This window comes from Sarcophilus harrisii, chromosome 2 (assembly GCF_902635505.1).
Source record: "Sarcophilus harrisii chromosome 2, mSarHar1.11, whole genome shotgun sequence".
NCBI classification, from domain to species: domain Eukaryota; kingdom Metazoa; phylum Chordata; class Mammalia; order Dasyuromorphia; family Dasyuridae; genus Sarcophilus; species Sarcophilus harrisii.
The window spans coordinates 275,540,448-275,562,283 of record NC_045427.1 but is presented as its reverse complement, the minus strand read 5'-3'; positions in this window follow the sequence as shown (position 1 = coordinate 275,562,283).

Genomic DNA, 21,836 nt, shown 5'->3' with positions numbered 1-21,836 from the left:
AATAAGAATCTACCCCAAGATCGAGCAGCATCCACATTAAAAGATCGAAGGGCCTGGAATATGATATTCCAAAAGGCTAAGGAACTCGGTATGCAAACAAAAATAACTTATCACAAGAATGAAGATCCTATTCCAGGAAGAAGATGGTCATTCAATAAATAAGTTAATTTAATCTTCATATTATTGTAGAAAAACCAGACTTAAACTAAAAGTTTGATCTGCAAATATAGAACTCAAGAGAAACCACTAAAAGGTCAAGGAATCTTGGGAACTATATTTATGCTGTAAAAGATGTATAAAAATACATATATACCTTGTTCTAGAAATCAGAGGAGGAAAGGACATTGTATCAGAAAAAGGGTAAGTGAGGGTAATGTATTCACAAGAGGAAAGAAACCTATTATATCTGAGAGAAAAGAATGGAGGGAGGATGAATACTAGTGGGTATTTTACTGCATAAGAATTGACTTAAGAGAAAAATGTTAGACATATTCAGATATATGGAAACATTCTCCCATCATTGAAAAGTGGAAGGGAAAAGTGAAAAGGGAAGGAATAAGCAGAGAGAAGGGAATACAGAAAACTGAGAGTGAAAGGAGTAAGATAGGGAGGAACTCTAAGGTGGGAGGAAGGATACATACAAGGGAGGGCTGTGGGAAGCAAGTGGTGCTCACAAGTTTAATACTGGGAAGGGGGGTAAGGGGGAAAGAAGGGAGAAAAACATAAATAGGGGTTAACAAGATGGCAAGTAATACAGAATTGGTAATTATTTTTTTAATAGCCTTTTATTTACAGGACATATACATGGGTATCTTTACAGCATTAACAATTGCCAAACCTCTTGTTCCAATTTTTCACCTCTTACCCCCCACCCCCTCCCCTAAATGGCAGGATGACCAGTAGATGTTAAATATATTAAAATATAACTTAGATACACAATAAGTATACATGACCAAAACATTATTTTGCTGTACAAAAAAAATCAGACTCTGAATTATTGTACAATTAGCTTGTGAAGGAAGTCAAAAATGCAGGTGTGCATAAATATAAGGATTGGGAATTCAATGTAATGGTTTTTAGTCATCTCCCAGAGTTCTTTTTCTGGGTATAGCTAGTTCAGTTCATTACTGCTCCATTAGAAATGATTTGGTTGATCTCGTTGCTGAGGATGGCCTGATCGATCAGAACTGGTCATCATCTAGTATTGTTGTTGAAGTATATAATGATCTCCTAGTCCTGCTCATTTCACTCAGCATCAGTTCGTGTAAGTCTCTCCAGGCCTTTCTGAAATCATCCTGTTGGTCATTTCTTACAGAACAGTAATATTCCATAATTTTCATATACCACAATTTATTCAGCCATTCTCCAACTGATGGACATCCATTCAGTTTCCAGTTTCTAGCCACTACAAAAAGGGCTGCCACAAACATTCGTGCACATACAGGTCCCTTTCCCTTCTTTATAATCTCTTTGGGATATAATCCCAGTAGTAACACTGCTGGATCAAAGGGTATGCACAGTTTGATAACTCCTTGAGCATAGTTCCAAACTACTCTCCAAAATGGTTAGATTCGTTCACAACTCCACCAACAATGAATCAATGTCCCAGTTCAGAATTGGTAATTTTAACCATAAATGTGAACGGGGTAAACTCCCCCATAAAGAGGAAGCGATTAGCAGAATGGATTAAAAGCCAGAATCCTACAATATGTTGCTTACAGGAAACATACCTAAAGCAGGGAGATACATGCAGAATAAAGGTAAAAGGATGGAGCAAAATCTACTATCCTTCAGGTGAAGTCAAAAAAGCAGGGGTAGCCATCCTGATCTCAAATCAAGCAAAAACAAAAATTGATCTAATTAAAAGAGATAAGGAAGGGCACTATATCTTGATAAAGGGTAGCATAAATAACGAAGCAATATCAATATTAAACATATATGCACCAAGTGGTGTAGCATCTAAATTCTTAAAAGATAAATTAAGACAGCTGCAAGAAGAAATAGATAGCAAAACTATAATAGTGGGAGATCTCAACCTTGCACTCTCAGAATTAGATAAATCAAATCACAAAATAAATAAGAAAGAAGTCAAAGACGTAAATAGAATACTAGAAAAGTTAGATATGACAGACCTCTGGAGAAAATGAAATGGAGACAGAAAGGAGTACACTTTCTTTTCAGCAGTTCATGGAACCTATACAAAAATAGACCATATATTAGGACATAAAAACCTCAAACTCAAATGCAGTAAGGCAGAAATAGTGAATGCATCCTTTTCAGACCACGATGCCATGTAAAAATTACACTCAACAAAAGCCAGGGGAAAGTAGGACCAAAAATAATTGGAAACTAAATAATCTCATACTAAAGAATGATTGGGTGAAACAGCAAATCATAGACATAATTAATAACTTCACGCAAGAAAAAGACAATAATGAGACATCATATCAAAATGTGTGGGATGCAGCCAAAGCGGTAATAAGGGGAAATTTCATATCTCTAGAGGCTTACTTGAATAAAGCAGAGAAAGAGAAGGTCAACGAATTGGGCTTACAACTAAAAATGCTAGAAAAGGAACAAATTAAAAACCCCCAGTCAAACACTAAACTTGAAATTCTAAAAACAAAAGAAGAGATCAATAAAATTGAAAGTAAAAAAACTATTGAATTAATTAATAAAACTAAGAGTTGGTTCTATGAAAAAGCCAACAAAATAGACAAACCCTTAGTAAATCTGATTAAAAAAAGGAAAGAGGAAAATCAAATTGTTAGTCTTAAAAATGAAAAGGGTGAACTCGCCACTAATGAAGAGGAAATTACAGCAATAATTAGGAATTACTTTGCCTAACTTTATGGCAATAAATTCGATAACTTAAATGAAATGGAAGAATACCTTCAAAAATATAGCTTGCCCAGATTAACAGAGGAAGAAGTAAATATCCTAAACAGTCCCATTTTAGAAAAAGAAATAGACCAAGCTATTAACCAACTCCCTAAGAAAATATCCCCAGGACCAGATGGATTTACATGTGAATTCTACCAAACATTTAAAGAACAATTAACCACAATGCTATATAAACTATTTGAAAAAATAGGGACTGAAGGAGTCCTACCAAACTCCTTTTACAACACAGACATGGTACTGATACCTAAACCAGGTAGGCTGAAAACAGAGAAAGAAAATTATAGACCAATTTCTCTAATGAACATCGATGCTAAAATCTTAAATAAAATATTAGCAAAAGATTACAGAAAAATCATCCACAGGATAATACACTATGATCAGAGTAGGATTTATACCAGGAATGCAGGGCTGGTTCAATATTAGGAAAACTATTAGCATAATTGACTATATCAATAAAGCAAACTAACAAAACCATATGATCATCCTCAATAGATGCAGAAAAAGCATTTGATAAAATCCAACATCCATTCTTAATAAAACACTTGAAGTATAGGGAATAAAATGAACTTTTCTCAAAATAGTCAGGAGCATATATTTAAAACCATCAGTAAGCATCATATGCAATGGCGAAAAACTGGAATTTTTCCCAGTAAGATCTGGAGTGAAGGAAGGTTGCCCACTATCACCATTACTATTCAATATTGTATTAGAAACACTAGCCTCGGCAATAAGAGTTGAGAAAGAGATTAAAGGAATCAGAATAGGCAGTGAGGAAACCAAATTATCACTCTTTGCAGATGATATGATGGTATACTTAGAGAACCCTAGAGATTCTACAAAAAAGCTCTTAGAAATAAGCCATAACTTTAGCAAAGTTGCAGGTTATAAAATAAATCCCCATAAATCCTCAGCATTTTTATACATCACCAACAAAATCCAACAGCAAGAGACACAAAGAGAAATTCCACTCAGAATAACTGTCGACTGCATAAAATATTTGGGAATCTATCTACCAAAGGAAAGTCAGGAATTATACGAGCTAAATTACAAAAAACTTTCCACACAAATAAAGTCAGACTTAAACAATTGGAAAAATATCAAGTGCTCCTGGATAGGTTGAGCAAATATAATAAAGATGACAATACTCCCTAAACTAATCTATTTATTTAGTGCTATACCAATCAGACTTCCAAGAAAATATTTTAATGATATAGAAAAAATAACAACAAAATTCATATGGAATAATAAAAGGTCCAGAATCTCAAAAGAATTAATGAAAAAAAAAATCAAAATGAAGGTGGCCTAGCTAAGTATCTGACCTAAAACTATTATGATAAAGCAGCAGTCAACAAAACCATTTGGTACTTGGCTAAAGAAATAGATTAGTTGATCAGTGGAACAATTTAGGTTTGTAGTTGATCAGTGGAACAGGTTAGGTTCACAAGACAGAATAGTCAACTATAGCAATTTAGTGTTTGACAAACCTAAAGATCCTCACTTTTGGGATAAGAATTCATTATTTGACAAAAACTGCTGGGATAACTGGAAATTAGTATGGCAGAAATTAGGCATGGACCCACACTTAATACTGTATACCAAGATAAGATCAAAATGGGTCCATGATTTAGACATAAAGAACGAGATTATAAACAAATTGGAGGAACATAGGATAGCTTATCTCTCAGACTTGTGGAGGAGGAAGAAATTTGTGACTAAAGACGAACTAAAGACCATTATTGATCACAAAATAGAAAGTTTTGATTACATCAAATTAAAAAGCTTCTGTACAAACAAAACTAATGTAAAAAAGATTAGAAGGGAAGCAACAAACTGGGAAAACATCTTCACAGTTAAAGGTTCTGATAAAGGCCTCATTTCCAAAATATATAGAGAGCTGACTCTAATTTATAAGAAACTAAGCCATTCTCTAATTGATAAATGGTTAAAGGATATGAACAGACAATTTTCAGATGATGAAATTGAAATCATTACCACTCATATGAAAGAGTGTTCCAAATCATTATTAATCAGAGAAATGCAAATTAAGACAACTCTGAGATACCACTACAACCTGTCAGATTGAGCTAAGATGACAGGAAAAACAATAATGAGTGTTGGAGGGATGTGGGAAAACTGGGACACTGATACATTGTTGGTGGAGCTGTGAACGAATCCAACCATTCTGGAGAGCAATCTGGAGTTATGCCCAAAAAGTTATCAAACTGTGCATACCCTTTGACCCAGCAGTATTTCTACTGGGCTTATACCCCAAGGAGATACTGAAGAAGGGAAAGGGACCTGTATGTGCAAAATGTTTGTGGCATCCTGTTTGTGAGTGGCTAGAAACTGAAACTGAGTAGCTGCCCATCAATTGGAGAATAGGTTGGTTAAATTGTGGTATATGAATGTTATGGGAATATTATTGTTCTGTAAGAAATGACCAAGCAAGATGAATACAGGAGACGCTTGAGAGAATTACATGAACTGATGCTAATGAAATAGAGCAGAACCAAGAGATCATTATATACGTCAACAACAATACTGTATGAAGATGTAATTTGATGGAACGGATTTCTTTGACAAAGAGACCTAATTCAGTTTCAATTGATCAATGATGGACAGAAGCAAGCTACACCTAAAGAAAAAAAAAAAAAAAAAAAAACACTGGGATATGAATGTAAACTGTTTGCATTTTTGTTTTTCTTCCCGGGTTATTTCTACCTTCTGAATCCATTTCTCCCTGTGCAACAAGAAAACTGTTTGGATCAGCACACATACATTTTATCTAGGATATACTAGGACATATTCAGCATATATAGGACTGCTTGCCATCTAGGGGAGGGGGTGGAGGGTGGGAGGGAAAAATCGGAACAGAAGTGAGTGCAAGGGATAATGTTGTAAAAAAATTACCCAGGTATGGATTCTGTCAATAAAAAGTTACTATAATAATAAAAAAAAAAGACAGGAAAAACAAAAAAAACAAAAACAAAAAAAAAGAATGAATGATGGGAAGTTATGTAGCACAGTGGATAGAGCACCAGCCCTGAAGTCAGGAGGATCTGAGTTCAAATCTGGTCTTAGACAATTAACACTTTCTAGCTGTGATGATGAAATTATTACATACAAGAGAGTGACAATAATGAGGCAACCTACAAAAATTTGTGGAATGCAGGAAAAATAATTATAGGAGGAAATTTTATATCTCTAGATACTTCCATAAAATAGAGGAAGAGATCAATGAATTGGGTTTACAATTTTGAAATCTAAGAAAAAACAAATTAAAAACCCCTCATTACATACCAAATTGGAAATTCAGAAAATAAAATGGGAGATTAATAAAATTGAAAATAAAAAAAATATTCAATTGGTCAATAAAACTGAGTTGCTTTTATGCAAAGAAGAACAAATATAGATAAATATTTAGTTAATTTAATTTGAAAAAAGGAAAGAGGAAAATCAAATTGATAGTCTCAAAAACGAAAAGGGAGAACTTTCCAACAATGAGGTGGAAATTAAAGCAATAATCAGGAGTTATTTTGCTGAAGTATATGCCAATAAATTTGATAATCCAAGTGAATTGTAGGAATATCTGCAGAGAAATAGATTGCCGAGATTAACAAAAGAAGAAATAAATTACTTAAATATTCCCATTTTAGAAAAAAAAAAAAGAAATAGAACAAGCTATTATCAACTCCCTAAGAAAAAGATCCTCAGGGTCAGATGGAATTACATGTGAATTGTATCAAACATTTAAAGAACCACTAATTCTAATACTATACAAACTATTTGAAAAAATAGGGAAAGAAGGACTCCTGCCAAATTCCTTTTATGACACAAATATGGTACTGATAGCTAAACTAGTTAGTGTGAAAACAGAGAAAGAAAATTATAGACCAATTTCCCTAATGAATAGTCTTAAATAAAATTTTAGCAAAGAGATTACAAAAAGTCATATGCAGGCTAATACACTATGACCAAGTAGGATTTATACTGAGAATGCAGACTAGTTTAATACTAGGAAAACTATTAGCATTATAAACTATATAAATAATCAAAATAACAAAAATCCTATGATTATCCCAATAAATGCAGAAAAAGCATTTGATAAAATCCAACATCCATTCCTATTAAAAACACTACAGAGCGTAGAAATAAATGGACTTTTCCTTAAAATCATCAGTAGCATCTATTTAAAACCAACAACAAAGAGAATATGTAATGCTGATAAACTGGAAACATTCCAGTAAGATCAGGGGTAAAACACTCACACCATTACTATTCAATATTGTATTAGAAATACTAGCTGTGGCGAAAAGAGATGAAAAGGAGATTAAAGAATTATTGTAGATCATGAGGGCACCAAATTATCACTCTTTGCAGATGATATGATGATATGCTTAGAGAATCCAAGAGAATTTGCTAAGAGACTACTACAAACAATTCACAACTTTAGCAAAGTTGCAGGATACAAAATAAATCCACAGAAATCATCAGCATTTTTATATTTTACCAACAAAGTCCAGCAGCAAGAGATACAAAGAGAAATTCCATTTAAAATCACTTTCGATAGTATGAAATATTTGGGAATCTACCTGCCAAGGGAAAATCATGCACTATATGAACATAACTACAAAACACTTTTCACACAAATGAAGTCAGATCTAATTACTTGAAAAAATATATAGTGCTCATGGGCAGGCCGAGTGGACAATACTCTATTAGCATATGCTTGGAAAAATGGCCCTTCTCACTATTCTGTGCTGGCTTGATCTTTTGGTGTATACAGAAAATTGTAGGAGGGATTAGAGGGTGGAGTAAGACAAGCCAGAGTCACTTTGGAGGAGAAGGAGGAGAAGGGAAGTTGATAGATGGAGAGTTTGTGGCAGTTTCGTTCATCTCCTTTACTTCTCCCTCTAAAGACCAAGGGCTTTTGTTGATTCTCACTCTAGCTGATCCTGAGGTCAACAGGGAGCTATCCCAGACTTCACAGAAAAGGAACTATTTTGTGTCCAAGAACAAGTAGAGATCATTATTGAACATAAAATAGATAATTTTGATTATATTAATTTATTTTTTTGTACAAACAAAACTAATGCAGACAAGATTAGAAAGGAAGGAATAAATTGGGAAACATTTTTACATTTAAGGGTTCAGATACAGGCAACATTTCTAAAATATGTAGAGAATTAACTCAAATTTATAAGACTTCAAGTCATTTTCCAGTTGATAAGTGGTTAAAAGATATGAACAAACAATTTTAGGATGAAGAAATTAAAATAATACCTAATCATATGACAAGATGCTCTAAATCATTATTGATCAGAGAAATGCAAAATAAGCCAACCCTGAAACAACACTACACACCTGTAAATAACAGGAAAAGATAATGGTGAATGTTGGAGGGGATGTGGGAAAACGGGGACACTAATACATTATTGGTGGAACTCTGAATGGATCCAGGCATTCTCGTAAGCAATTTAAAACTGTGCTCAAAAATTTATCAAACTGGGAATACCCTTTGACCCAGTAGTGTTTCCACTGGGCTTGTATCTCAAAGATATCTTAAAGGAGGGAAAGGAACACTTGTGGCATTCCTTTTTATAGTGGCCAAGAAATCGGAAGATGAATGGATCATCATTAGTTGGAGAATGGCTGAATAAGTTATCGTATATGACTGCTATATAATATTATTGTTCTATAACAAATGATCGAGAGGATGATTTTAGAGAGGTCTGGAGAAACTTACATGAACTAATCTGAAGTGAAATGGGCAGAACCACAAGATCATTGTACATGGCAACATCAATATTATTTAATGATTAATTCTGTTAAATGTGACTCTTTCCAACAATGAATGCCACTTCCAATGATCTTGTGATTAAGAGAGCCCGCTACACCCAGAGAGAGAACTGTGGAAAATGAATGTGTATCACAACATAACATTCTCACTCTTTTTGATGTTGTTTGCTTGCATTTTGTTTTCTTATATTGTTTTCTTTTTGATCTGATTTTTCTTGTGCAACAGGAGAACTGTATAAATGTTTATACATAAAAAAGAAATTTGAAGGGAAATCTGCATCTCTATATATTCCACATATTCCTGTTAGTTCTGATACTTTCTGAGCACAAGGAGAGAATTTTAATTCCCATTCCATTTGAAAAACTTTCATATATTTTAAAACTGCTTTTAAATAATCCTTGTTTTTTTTTTTTTTTTACTTTTCTGAGCTAAATATATTCAGTTCTTTTGACTGATTTTTATATTGTATGGTGTCAAACCCTTCATTTTCTGCATACTTTCTTTGTACACTCTTCAGAATGTCAATGATTTTTCTAAACTAAGGCATCTAGAATTGAATACCATACAAAAATGTGTTCTGATCAGGACAGGTTATGGTAGAACTGGCATTCAGCCTCAGGTTATATTAATTCTGTTAGGTGCCATGTTGTTAAGGAAACATATTGATTCATTGACATATTATCATAACCCTTAGATTGTTTTTTCCATAATAAATATTGATAATTAAAGTCTTACTTATTAATATGTTATGTCATTTAAGTGGATAATGCTTATTGGTGAATTTTTTTCACAGGATGATGTCAATATTTTTATTACTGATGTTCTCCTTTAAGTGTTTTGTTCCTTTTGAACTTCTGTAGTTATGTGCTGCAGTTATTTCCAGGAAGGAGATTAGCCCAGAATAATTTATACAATAATAAGTTACTGTCCTGTTGAAGACTTTTTAAACTATTTTCTGTATTGCTAATATGAACATAAGACTTTTCCAAAAGAAATTCATATGTTTTGACAAATATTGGAAATGATTACATGATGAATTTATTTAAGAAAGGGTAAGAAAAGAATAAAATGTTAGTCAGCAAAGGAAAATAGCAGGTAAAAGAATCATTTAAAAATATCAGTTGATACTATTGTAGTAAGGATACTATTAATAAAGTCATTGGTACTTACTTTAAAAATATTTTATCAGTTATATATTACTAAGTATGGAGGATTCTAGGAATGATAAAATGTGACTGCATTTATCTGTATAAGGATATTAGTAAAACATAATAAGAATATCTAAGTCGGTTTCTACATTACAACTCAAGAATAGAGGTTACTAATATGCTATATTGTTTAGCAATGAAAGAAGGACAATAATGATAATGCTGTTTTTTGTTGAAGCAGAAATCTTATGTAATTAGTAAAAGAATCAAGAGTATAGATGATGATAATATGGAACTATCACAGTATTATGACAGACATATTAATATTAGGTTACCTTGGAAAGACAAATTTGAAGTTATGAAGTACATATTTTGTAAATTTTTAAACATCTACTTTCCCCTCCCCAACATACAATAAAATATAATTTAATTGAGAGCAGGTATGATTTCTTCTTTCTCTTTACATCCCCATGCTTATTGCAATACCTGGAATATAGTAGGTACTTAATAAATGGGTTTTGTTGGGCAGTCAAGTATTCATTATTGAGTTAGGGAACACAAGAGTGTAGGGGGAAGAATATTTGATTTATACTCAAAATATCTATGTTTTGCTCAAACCCTCATCTATATAGCTGTGTGGCTTTAGAGAAATTAAGTTATCTAAATATTAATTTCTTCCATTATAAGTCGAGGATGACAATACATTCCCTGATTATTCCCAGGGTTACTGTGAGAAATATATATATATATATATATATATATATATATATATATATATATATATGCTAATTTATTTGAAAGCACTTTTTAACCATACTGATCTATGTAATTATGATATAGTAAAGTCATTAGAACTTTTCTAATAGTACTAGGGTCAATAATGGGCATAGTAATGTCATAATAGTATTTTAAGAGAGAGCTATAGAACAATGGATACCTTTCTGGTTTAAAAAGGACTTTGTCAACAAGGTAAAAGATGCATCTTCTGCTCTGCTTCTTGTAGACTTTAAGGAGGAAAGGGCAACAGATTTTAATTGTCTAAGTAGGAGAATCCTATTTGTTTATCACTTAGGAAAATTTCTCAGTATATGGGAATAAATATAATGGGAATAAATAAATATTCACATACACACATGTACATACATATATATGTACTACTTATACATGTATTACATATAAATATATATATATATATATATATATATATATATATATATATTCAATTCAAAATATTTTATCCTCAAAATGAGATTATAGTTTTTTTTCCCCTATTTTTAGCAGAAATTTTATCTTTCAGGAAGATTTTAATTGCATTCTGTCAGATCTTGATAAATCTGAGCCAACAACTGAACTGCCAGAGGAGACTATAAAGCTGAATGTGATCTAAAAAGATTTACTGTTGGACAATATATGGAGATAAATTTACTCAAATATTAAAGAATATATTTTCTCTCCTTTCCCTTAAATTGAGATGGAAGTTGATCCTATATTGACCCTTTGCTGGTGAAATCTAAGGCAATTCATTTGGTGTAAGTCTGCACCATTACCTTTGTCAAAATGCCTATCTTTCAGCCTCCAGTGATCATCACAGACAGGAAGAAATTAATGCACATTTTATGAAAAGCATCATCCTTAAAAGTTCACATGAAAGAAATTACTAAAAGGTTTAACCTGTAAATTATATCTAAAAATAGTTATTACAATTTCCTATTTCTGAGCCACCTGTGCAGGGTCCTGATCTTACAATAAATTTGTGTTATGTATATCTAAATCAAGATGGAAAGTAAATATAGAAATTAGTGATTAGTTAATTTCAAAAGAAACAATCTGAATACATGCAGCATTCCTGAAACATATAGGATTGTTGTCTGGACCATCCAAATCTTTGCAATTTTAGAACCCCAAGTTACATGTTTCTTTCTTTCATTCAGAATTCTACCCATTCTATTGTAAGTGTATAAAGCATTTTTCTTAAAATTTACTTAAAAACCCATATTTATAATAGCCTTTTAAATTTATCATCTCTTGGACATTAATAGGAAAAGTGGTAGATATAGTGGTATGAAATGCCCTATTTAAAAATGGGTCTTCTCCTTTAAGTGGCTGAATTAGCATATGCTTCTGTATTTTCAACTTAGGTAGACATAAAAATACAACCTAGTCTTTGCCAAGAATTGTCCCTATATTCTGATTTTTTTTTTAATTTAAAGAAACAGCAAGGGATTGTTTTTACCTGTTCTGTCACCCTCCTTTGATTCAACTAGAAACAATCCAGTCTTCCACTGAACACAGCATAATATGGGTCCAAAAACGTCCAGACTCTTTGCAAGAGAAAGTAAATTCCCCAAAAGTATAAAAAGAAAAAAAAAAAAAAAACAAGATGAGCTTATTTTTTCTTTATAGGCTAGTAGTACCTCTTAAACAGAAGCAGAATTATTCCTTTATTAATCATTTACTCAGCCAAAAAAGGAAAATATAAGGAACTATAAAAACTTTTTTTTGCCTTAAAGGAGCTTACATTCTAATGAGAGATACAACATATAAATAGATACCTATAACATTCATAAAGAGTGAAATGAAATCCGCATTAGTGGAAAAGTCTTACTAAACATTAATATAGGGACCGGCCTCATGGAAAAAAGTAACATAACTCAGGTTTAGACTATTACAGTAGCTTTCTAATTGATGTTCTTACCTCAAATTTCTCCCCACTTCATCTTCCACACTGTTCTCAAATTGATTTCCTTAAATTACAGGTCTAATGATGTCACCACCCCCTTCTCTACAAACTCCACTAGTTCCTTATCAGCTCTGTAATCAAATATAAAGGTCTTTGTGCACTATTTAAAGTTCTCTACAATATAGCATCTTACTATATTTCCAAGCTCCATCCATAACATTATTTACAATTCAGTCCTGCATGCAATAACCTCTTTATTGCTTCAAATGGGCAGGGGGGACAGTATGCTGAGCCCAGATTGCATCACAGAGAGACTAGGGCAAGAAGCTGAAGCAAAAAGTTAGAGCATTGTAGCCTCCATGCACCTGGAAACATTCTGTGAGCCCCTTAGGCCATTCTGTCCTGGTTACAAACAGGTAGTTTGGTAGACTTGCCTTCTGTAAAAGACTAATTGTTTTTGTTTGTTTGTTTGTTTTGTTTGTTTTATTTTTTTTATTTTTTTTTTAACTCTTGTAAAAGACTAATTGTAAACCACTGAGCCACAGAAGAAAGTTGGACCTGCCCATCATTACATAGCACTTGAAATCAATCAGAAGAACTGCCCCAGGGCAAATTAAAGTAACTGCCACTTCTTTGCAGTGAACAGACCTCAAGCCTTAAAAAAAAAAAAATCAAAAAATAAAATAGACAGCTTTTGTGGAGAGAAAGAACAGACCTCAAATCCTGAGGTTCCTAAAGGCAAAGCAACTCCAGATGAGGCCTCAAAGGGAGATATGAGTTGGTCCCCATTTCACAGAGCTTGCTTGCAAGATTGCAAAAATGATCTTAAAAGAGAATTAGAAGAAAAATGGGGAAATGAAATGAGTTCTTTGAAAGAAAGAATGGAAAAAAGAAAAAGAACGAAATGATGAAAAAAATTAATTGGCCAATTGCAAAAGGAGATAAAAGGTAACAAGAAAATAATACACTAAAAATTAGAATTGAACAAATGGAAGTGAATGATTCAATAAGATTTCAAGAATAAGTCAAACCAAAAGAAAAAAAAAGGAAAAAAAAAAGAAAAAAAGAAGTACTTTCTAGGAAAAACAATTGAACTGGAAAATAGATCTAGGAGAGACAATCCAAGGATAACTGGACTTCCTAAAACCTATGATGAAAAAAAAAAGAATAACAGATATTCTTACAGGAAATCATAAAAGAAAACTGCCCTGATATTTTAGAATAAGAATATGACATAACCATCAAAAGAATGCACCAATCAACTTCTGAAAGGGACCCCAAAATTAAAACTCCAAGGAAGGTCATGGCCAAATTGAATTATTGCAAGGAAAAAACAGTGCAGAAAGAAACAATTTAAATACTGAAAAGTCTCATCAAGATTATCAAAGACCTAGCAGCTTCCACCTCAATGGATCAAAGGGCATGGAATCAGATATACCAAAAAGCAAAGGAACTGGGATAACAGCTAAGAACAAGCTTGACTGAAAAAAAAAAATACAAATAATTACCAACAGAATATATCCTTGAAATTCACTAGAAAAGGTTTGTTTTTGTTCGAGGGCAGGAACAGTTAGACCTGGCACAGGCTGAGGGCAAGCAACAGCAGGGAGAGCACAGCAGGCAGCTCACACTGAGCAGACCAGAGTGGGGCTGGTGTGATCTCAGACATCTCTGCAGGGAGAGCGTTATTATAATATTGATTATTTTGCCCTGGCAGCAAGCCAGTAGACAAACAGAGAAGCTAAAAACACAGCGGGTGAAGATTATAATAACCCTGAAAAGCTAGAGTTGCTCAGGACCAGGCCACACCCAACAGCAGTGGCTCAGTAAGCTCTCAGAGTCTCAGAGTACAGATGCAGCTAAGCCATTGCTGATCTGCTAGTACCTTGCTGCTGTCCCCCACACTCTGAGAGAAAGCTCTGTAACAGCACCCAGCCCCTTTCCCTCCCCCCCAAAAGCAGACTGCATTTGATTTTTTTTCTGCTAATTTGTCCTCTTTGATTCCTCTCTGACAAAATGAGCAAAAAATTTAAATGGACCTTAACCATTGATAGCTGGTCCTCAACACACAAGACTCTCAAAGAAGAAATTAAAAAGGCTCTCACAAGGGAGCTAAAAGAAAAATGGGAAAAGGAAAGGGAAGCTTGGCAAGAAAATCTGAAAGGAAAGGGAAGAGAATCCCACTCATTTAAAGATACAGTGGATAAAGAAATCAAATCCTTGAAAAACAGAAATAGTGAACTGGAAAAAGAAAATAGCTCTTTAAAAAAAAATTGGTGAAATGGAAAAAAATTCCATAGAACAAAACAACTCACTTAAAAACTTAATTGGACAATTAGAAAAAAAAGATTAAAAAAAGTAAATGAAGAAAATACTTCATTGAAAATCAGAATCAAAAAATTGGAATTGAATGACTCAAGGAGACACCAAGAATCAGTCAAGCAAAACCAAAAAAAATGGAACAATGGGAAAAATATTAAATATATTTTTTGGGGGAAAAACAGACATGAAAAATATGATGAAAAAAAGAGCCTGGATACTATATTCCAGGAAATTATCAAAGAGAACTGCCCAGAAGTTATAGAAACAGAGGGTAAAATAGAAATTGAAAGAATTCATCAATCACCTACTGAAAGGGATCCTAAAATCAAATATAGTGTCCAAATGACAGAACTATCAGACAAGGCAAAAATACTGAAAGCTGCTAGAAAAAATCAATTTAAATATAGAGGAGCCACAATAAGGATTGCCCAGGATCTAGTAACATCCACAATAAAAGTTTAAAGGGCCTGTAATATGATATTCTGAAAGGCTATGGAACTTGGTATGTAACCAAAAATAACTTACCCAGCCAATATGAGCATCTCTTTTTCTAGGGAAGAAGATGGACATTCAACAAAATAAGTGAATTTCAAGCATTTTTAATGAAAAAAAACAGAACTAAATAAAAAGTATGATCTACAAATATAGAACTCAAGAGAAATCTAAAAAGGTAAAAAGAAATCTTGGGAACTATATTTCTGATATAAAGATATATAAAGAATACATGTATACTTAGTTCTAAAAAGTATTGGTGGAAAGGAAATTGCACCCAGAAAAGGGTAAAGTGGGGGTACTACATCTCATGAAGAGGCAAAGGAAACCTATTATATCTGAGAGAAAGAATGGAGGAGGATGAACATAGTGTGTATCTTACTGCCATCAGAATTGGCTTAAAGAGAAAAATATTAGACATATTCGATTTATGGTGAAACTTCTCCAACCTCAATGAAAAGTTGGAGGGGAAAAGTGAAAAGGGAAGGATTAAGCTAAGTGGAAGGGAATACAGAAATTGTGAGGAAAAAGAGTAAGAGAGGAAATGTAAGGTGGGGGGAGGGATACTAAAAAGGGAAGGCCGTGAGAAGCAAGTGGTGCTCACAAGTTTAATACTGGGGAGGGAGTAAAGGGGAAGGAAAGGAGAAAAGCATAAACAGGGGTTAACAACATGGCAAGAAATACAGAATTGGTAATTTTAAGCATAAATGTGAATGGGGTAAACTCCCCCATAAAGAGGAAGCTGTTAGAAGAATGGATTAAAAGCCAGAATCGTACAATATGTTGTTTACAGGAGACACACCTGAAGCAGAGTGATACATACAGAGTAAAGGTACAAGGCTGGAGCATAATCTACCATAGTTCAGGTAAAATCAAAAAAGCAGGGCTAGCAATCTTTATCTCAGGTAAAGCAAAAGCAAAAATTGATCTAATTTAAAAAGATAAGGAAGGACACTATATCTTGCTAAAGGGTAGCATAGATAATGAAGCAATATCAACATTAAACGTATATGCACCAAGTGGTATAGCATCTAAATTCTTAAAAGAGAAATTAAAAGAGCTGCAAGAAGAAATAGACAGCAAAACTATAATAGTGGGAGGTCTCAAACTTGCACTCTCAGAATTACATAAATCAAACCACAAAATAAATAAGAAAGAAGCCAGAGAGGTAAATAGAATACTAGAAAAATTAGATATGGTAGATCTCTGGAGAAAACTAAATGGAGACATAAAGGAGTAGATTTTCTTCTCAGCAGTTGGAACCTATACAAAAATTGACCATATATTAGGATATAAAAAGCTCAAACTCAAATACACTAAGGCAGAAATAGTAAATGCTTCCTTTTCAGACCACAATGCAATGAAAATTACATTCAATAAAAAAGCCAGGGGAAAATAGATCAAAAATTAATTGGAAACTAAATAATTTCATACTAAAGAATGATTGGGGGAAAAAGCATATCATAGACAAAATTTGTAACTTCACCCAAGAAAATGACAATAATGAGACATCATACCAAAATGTGTAGGATGCAGCCAAATCAGTAATAACAGGAAATTTCATATTTCTAGAGGCCTACTTAGATAAAATAGAGAAAGAGAAGGTCAATGAATTGGGCTTTCAATTAAAAATGCTAGAAAAGGAACAAATTAAAAACCCCCAGTTAAACACTAAGCTTGATATTCTAAAAATAAAAGGAGAGATCAATAAAATTGAAAGTAAAAAAAAATTATTGAATTAATTAATAAAACTAAAAGTTGGTTCTATGCAAAACCCAACAAAATAGACAAATTCTTAGTAAATCTGATTTAAAAAAGGAAAGAGGGAAAGCAAATTGTTAGTCTCAAAAATCAAAAGGAAGAATTTGCCACTAATGAAGAGGAAATTAGAGCAATAATTAGGAGTTACTTTGCCCAACTTTATTCCAATAAATTCGACAACTTAAATGAAATGAAAGAATACCTTCAAAAATATAGCTTGCCCAGATTAACAGAGGAAGAAGTAAATAGAATAAACAGTCCTATTTTAGAAAAAGAAATAGAAGAAGCTATTAATCAACTCCCTAAGAAAAAATCCCTGGGACCAGATGGATTTACATGTGAATTTTACCAAACATTTAAAGAACAATTAGCCCCAATGATTTATAAACTATTTGAAAAAATAGGCAATGAAAGAATCCTACTAAATTCCTTTTATGACACACACATGGTACTGATATGTAAATCAGGTAGGTTGAAAACAGAGAAACAAAATTATAGAACAATCTCCCTAATGAATACTGATGCTAAAATCTTAAAGAAGATATTAGCAAAAAGACTACAGAAAATCATTCCCAAGATAATATACCACGATCAAGTAGGATTTATACCAGGAATGCAGGGCTCGTTCCATATTAGCAAAACTATCAGTATAATTGGCCATATTAATAACCAAATTAATAAAAAACATATGATCATTACAATAAATTCAGAAAAAAAAACATTTGATAAAATACAACATCCATTCCTATTAAAAACACTTGAGAGTATAGGAATAAATGGACTTGTTCTTAAAATGATCAATAGAATCTATTTAAAACCAGCAGTAAGCATCATATGTAACGGGGAAAAACTTCAACCATTCCCAATAAGATCAGGAGTGAAACAAGGTTGCTCACTATCACTGTTAATTATTTAATCGTATATTAGAAATGCTAGCTTTGGCAATAAGATTTGAGAAAGAGATTAAAGGAATTAGAATAGGCAATGAGGAAACCAAATTATCACTCTTTGCTGATGATATGATAGTATACTTAGAGAACCCCAGAAATTCTACTAAAAAGTTATTAGAAACAATCCACACCTTCAGCAAAGTTGCAGGATACAAAATAAACCCACAAAAGTCATCAGCATTCTTATATATCACTAACAAAACCCAAAGGTAGAGTTACTAAGAAAAAGTTCATTTCAAGTAGCTACTGATTGTATAAAATATTTAGGAATCTATCTGCCAAGGGAAAATCAGAAAATTTACAAGCAAAACTACAAAACACTTTCCACACAAATTAAGTCTGATCTAACCAACTGGAAAAATGTTAAATGCTCTTGGATTGGGCAAGCAAATATAATAAAGATGACAATACTAACTAAACTGATCTATTTATTTAGTGGTATACCAGACTCCAAAAAAACTATTTTAATTACCTAGAAAAAATAACAACCAAGTACATAAGGAAAAACAAAAGGTCAAGAATTTTAAGGGAATTATTGAAAAAAAATCAAATGAAGGTGGCCTAGCTGTACCAGATCTAAAATTATATTATCAAGCCGCAATTACCAATACCATCTCGTATTGGCTAAGAAATAGACTAGTTGATCAATGGAATAATTTAGATTCAAAGGACAAAACAGCCCATAATTTTAATAATCTAGTGTTTTACAAATCAAAAACCCCAGTTTTTGGGATAAGAACGCATGATTTGACAAAAATTTCTGGGAAAATTGGAAATTAGTATGGGAGAAACTAGGCATTGACCCACACTTAACACTGCACACCAAGATAAGGTCAAAATCGGTTCATGACCTAGGCATAAAGAATGAGATTATAAATATATTGGAAGATCATAAGATAGTTTACCTCTCGGACCTGTGGAAGAGGAAGGAATTTATGACCAAAGAAGAAGCAGAGATCACTATTGACTACAAAATAGAAAATTTTGATCATATCAAATTGAAGGGTTTTTGTACAAACAAAACTAATGCAGATAAGATTAGAAGGGAAACAACGAACTGGGAAAACATTTTTTACAGTCAAAGTTCTGATAAAGGCCTCATTTCCAAAATATAGAGAGCATTGACTCTACTTTATAAGAAATCAAACCATTCTCCAGTTGAAAAATGGTCAAAGGATATGAACAGACAATTCTCAGATGAAGAAATTGAAACTATTTCTAGCCATATGAAAAGATGCTGCAAGTCATTATTAATCAGAGAAATGCAAATTAAGACAACTCTGAGATACCACTACAGACCTGTCAGATTGGCTAGAATGACAGGGAAAGATAATGTGGAATGTTGGAGGAGATGTTGTAAAACAGGGACATTGATACATTATTGGTGGAATTGTGAATGCATCCAGCCATTCTGGAGAGCAATTTGGAACTATGCTCAAAAAGTTTTCAAACTGTGCTTACCCTTTGATCCAGCAATATTTCTACTGGGCTTATACCCCAAAGAGACACTAAAGAAGGGAAAGGGACCTATATGAGCCAAAATGTTTGTGGCAGCCCTTTTTATAGTGGCTAGAAATTGGAAAATGAATGAATGCCCATCAACTGGAGAATGGTTGAGTAAATGTGGTCTATGAATGTTATGGTATATTATTATTCTGTAAGAAATGACCAGCAGGATGAATACAGAGAGTATTGGCGAGACTTACATTAACTGATGCTAAGTGAAATGAGCAGAACCAGAAGATCATTATATATCTCAAAAACAATACGGCATGAGGATGTATTCTATTGGAAGTGGATTTCTTTGACAAAGAGACCTAAATCAGTTTCAATTGATCAAGGATGGACAAAAGCAACTATACCAAAGAAAAAACACTGGGAAATGAATGTGAACTGCTTGCATTTTTGTTTTTCTTCCCGGGTTATTTATACCTTCTGAATCCAATTCTCCTTGTACAACAAGAGAACTGTTCGGTTCTGCACACATATATTATATCTAGGATATACCATAACCTATTGAACATGTATAGGACTGCTTGCCATTTGGAGGAAGGGGTGGAGAGAGGGAGGGGAAAAATCGAAACAGAAGTGGGTGCAAGGGATAATGTTGTAAAAAATTACCCTGGCATGGGTTCTGTCAATAAAAAGTTATTTTAAAAAATATTTGATATTGATTTAAATATTACATTATTTTAGGGATTAGATTAGGATTATATTAGGAAAGGATTAGATTAGGAAAGTAGTGCAGTGGAACAGACTAGAGAAAGAAGAATTAGAAAAGGAAGAAATATTATAATTATTCATTTTATATGTTTGTATTTCATCATCAAGGTTATTATGAAAAAAGCTCATGTACAAGAAAATATGTGAAAAGAAATAGACATCTATTGATAATATCTAAACAAATTGGGGAACATAAATTTTAAAAAAAAGTTGTAAGAAATGATGAAAGTGATGACTACCAAGACACATGGTTAAAATTATCAATGATTACTATAAAATTAAGTAAGTCTAACTAAATAAACACTAATCAGAATGGTTACAACAATGCAATAGGGGAAAATAATCACCACAAAACCAAAAAAAATTGCAAAACTACAAAGAACACATGATCCCCAAATAAAAAATGATTAGAATACACTCCTTTGCAAAGGGAGTGGATCAAGTAGATATAATATCATATATTTGTTTCTGAAATATTTATTAGATTTGCAGAATACACATATACAAACACATATACATACACATGATTTTTGTCTTGCTGTTGGACTTTGATTACTCTGGAAGAGAAAGTGAGGCTAATGACTTTAGTGGTTTTGCCTCACTTAAATCCAAGTAAATATATAACTCTCTGTATGTCACCAGTTCTGTCTACAAGGACAAACAATTATGGCTTTCATTGAATGGACAATAATAACCCCCAACTCAAGTTACTATAGCTCATTGTTTAGATTTTGATGACTTAGAATAAGTGTAAATAGTAATAATGATTAATGATAATAATTAATACTAATAATCTCTTTTTCTTTTCTGGTCAGAAACTTGGATGATCTTCCCCTTCCAAACTGAAATCTTTGTGATTTAAAATTTATCCATTTTTGTACCACTTACTGCTTAGCTTTAAGTCATTGAATGGGCATGAACTCAGATAAATTGTGGACTGGAAGACACCTTAATTTAGAAAGCCCAAGGTCACTTATTGCATCCTGAGCCATTGCTTGACATCTTGACTTTTGCCTTGCCGTCAGTCTTGGACAGTCTAAAATAGAGAATGAGGCTGAAAACTTTGTGCAGCTCTGTCTTATTTAAATCCAATTCATGAACCAGTCAAGACATTACATTCATGATGTCATTAATGCTTTTTGAGAATGAAGTATGAAGAACAATAATAATATATGTGAAATATCTATCAATATTTATGTATATGTGCTTGTATGTATATACATATATATGTATGTATATATTATATATATATATATATATATATATATATATATATATAGTGTGTATGAGAAAGACAAAGAGGAAGAAAAAGAGAGATTCAAAGAGAAACAGAGAGAAAGAAACAGATACAGAGAAAGGTAGGCTTTCTGGAAGAATTAGAAGAGATATATACTTGGAAATCTAATGATATAAAATAAATAAATCTATTTATGAATGTAAAAATTTCATACCAGTTTTAGTTCAGATCCTCTTATAGAATTTTTTGCTTTGTCCATTTGCAAAAAAAGAATAAAACACACAAATTACTTTATATTTATTAGTGTATATGTTGATTG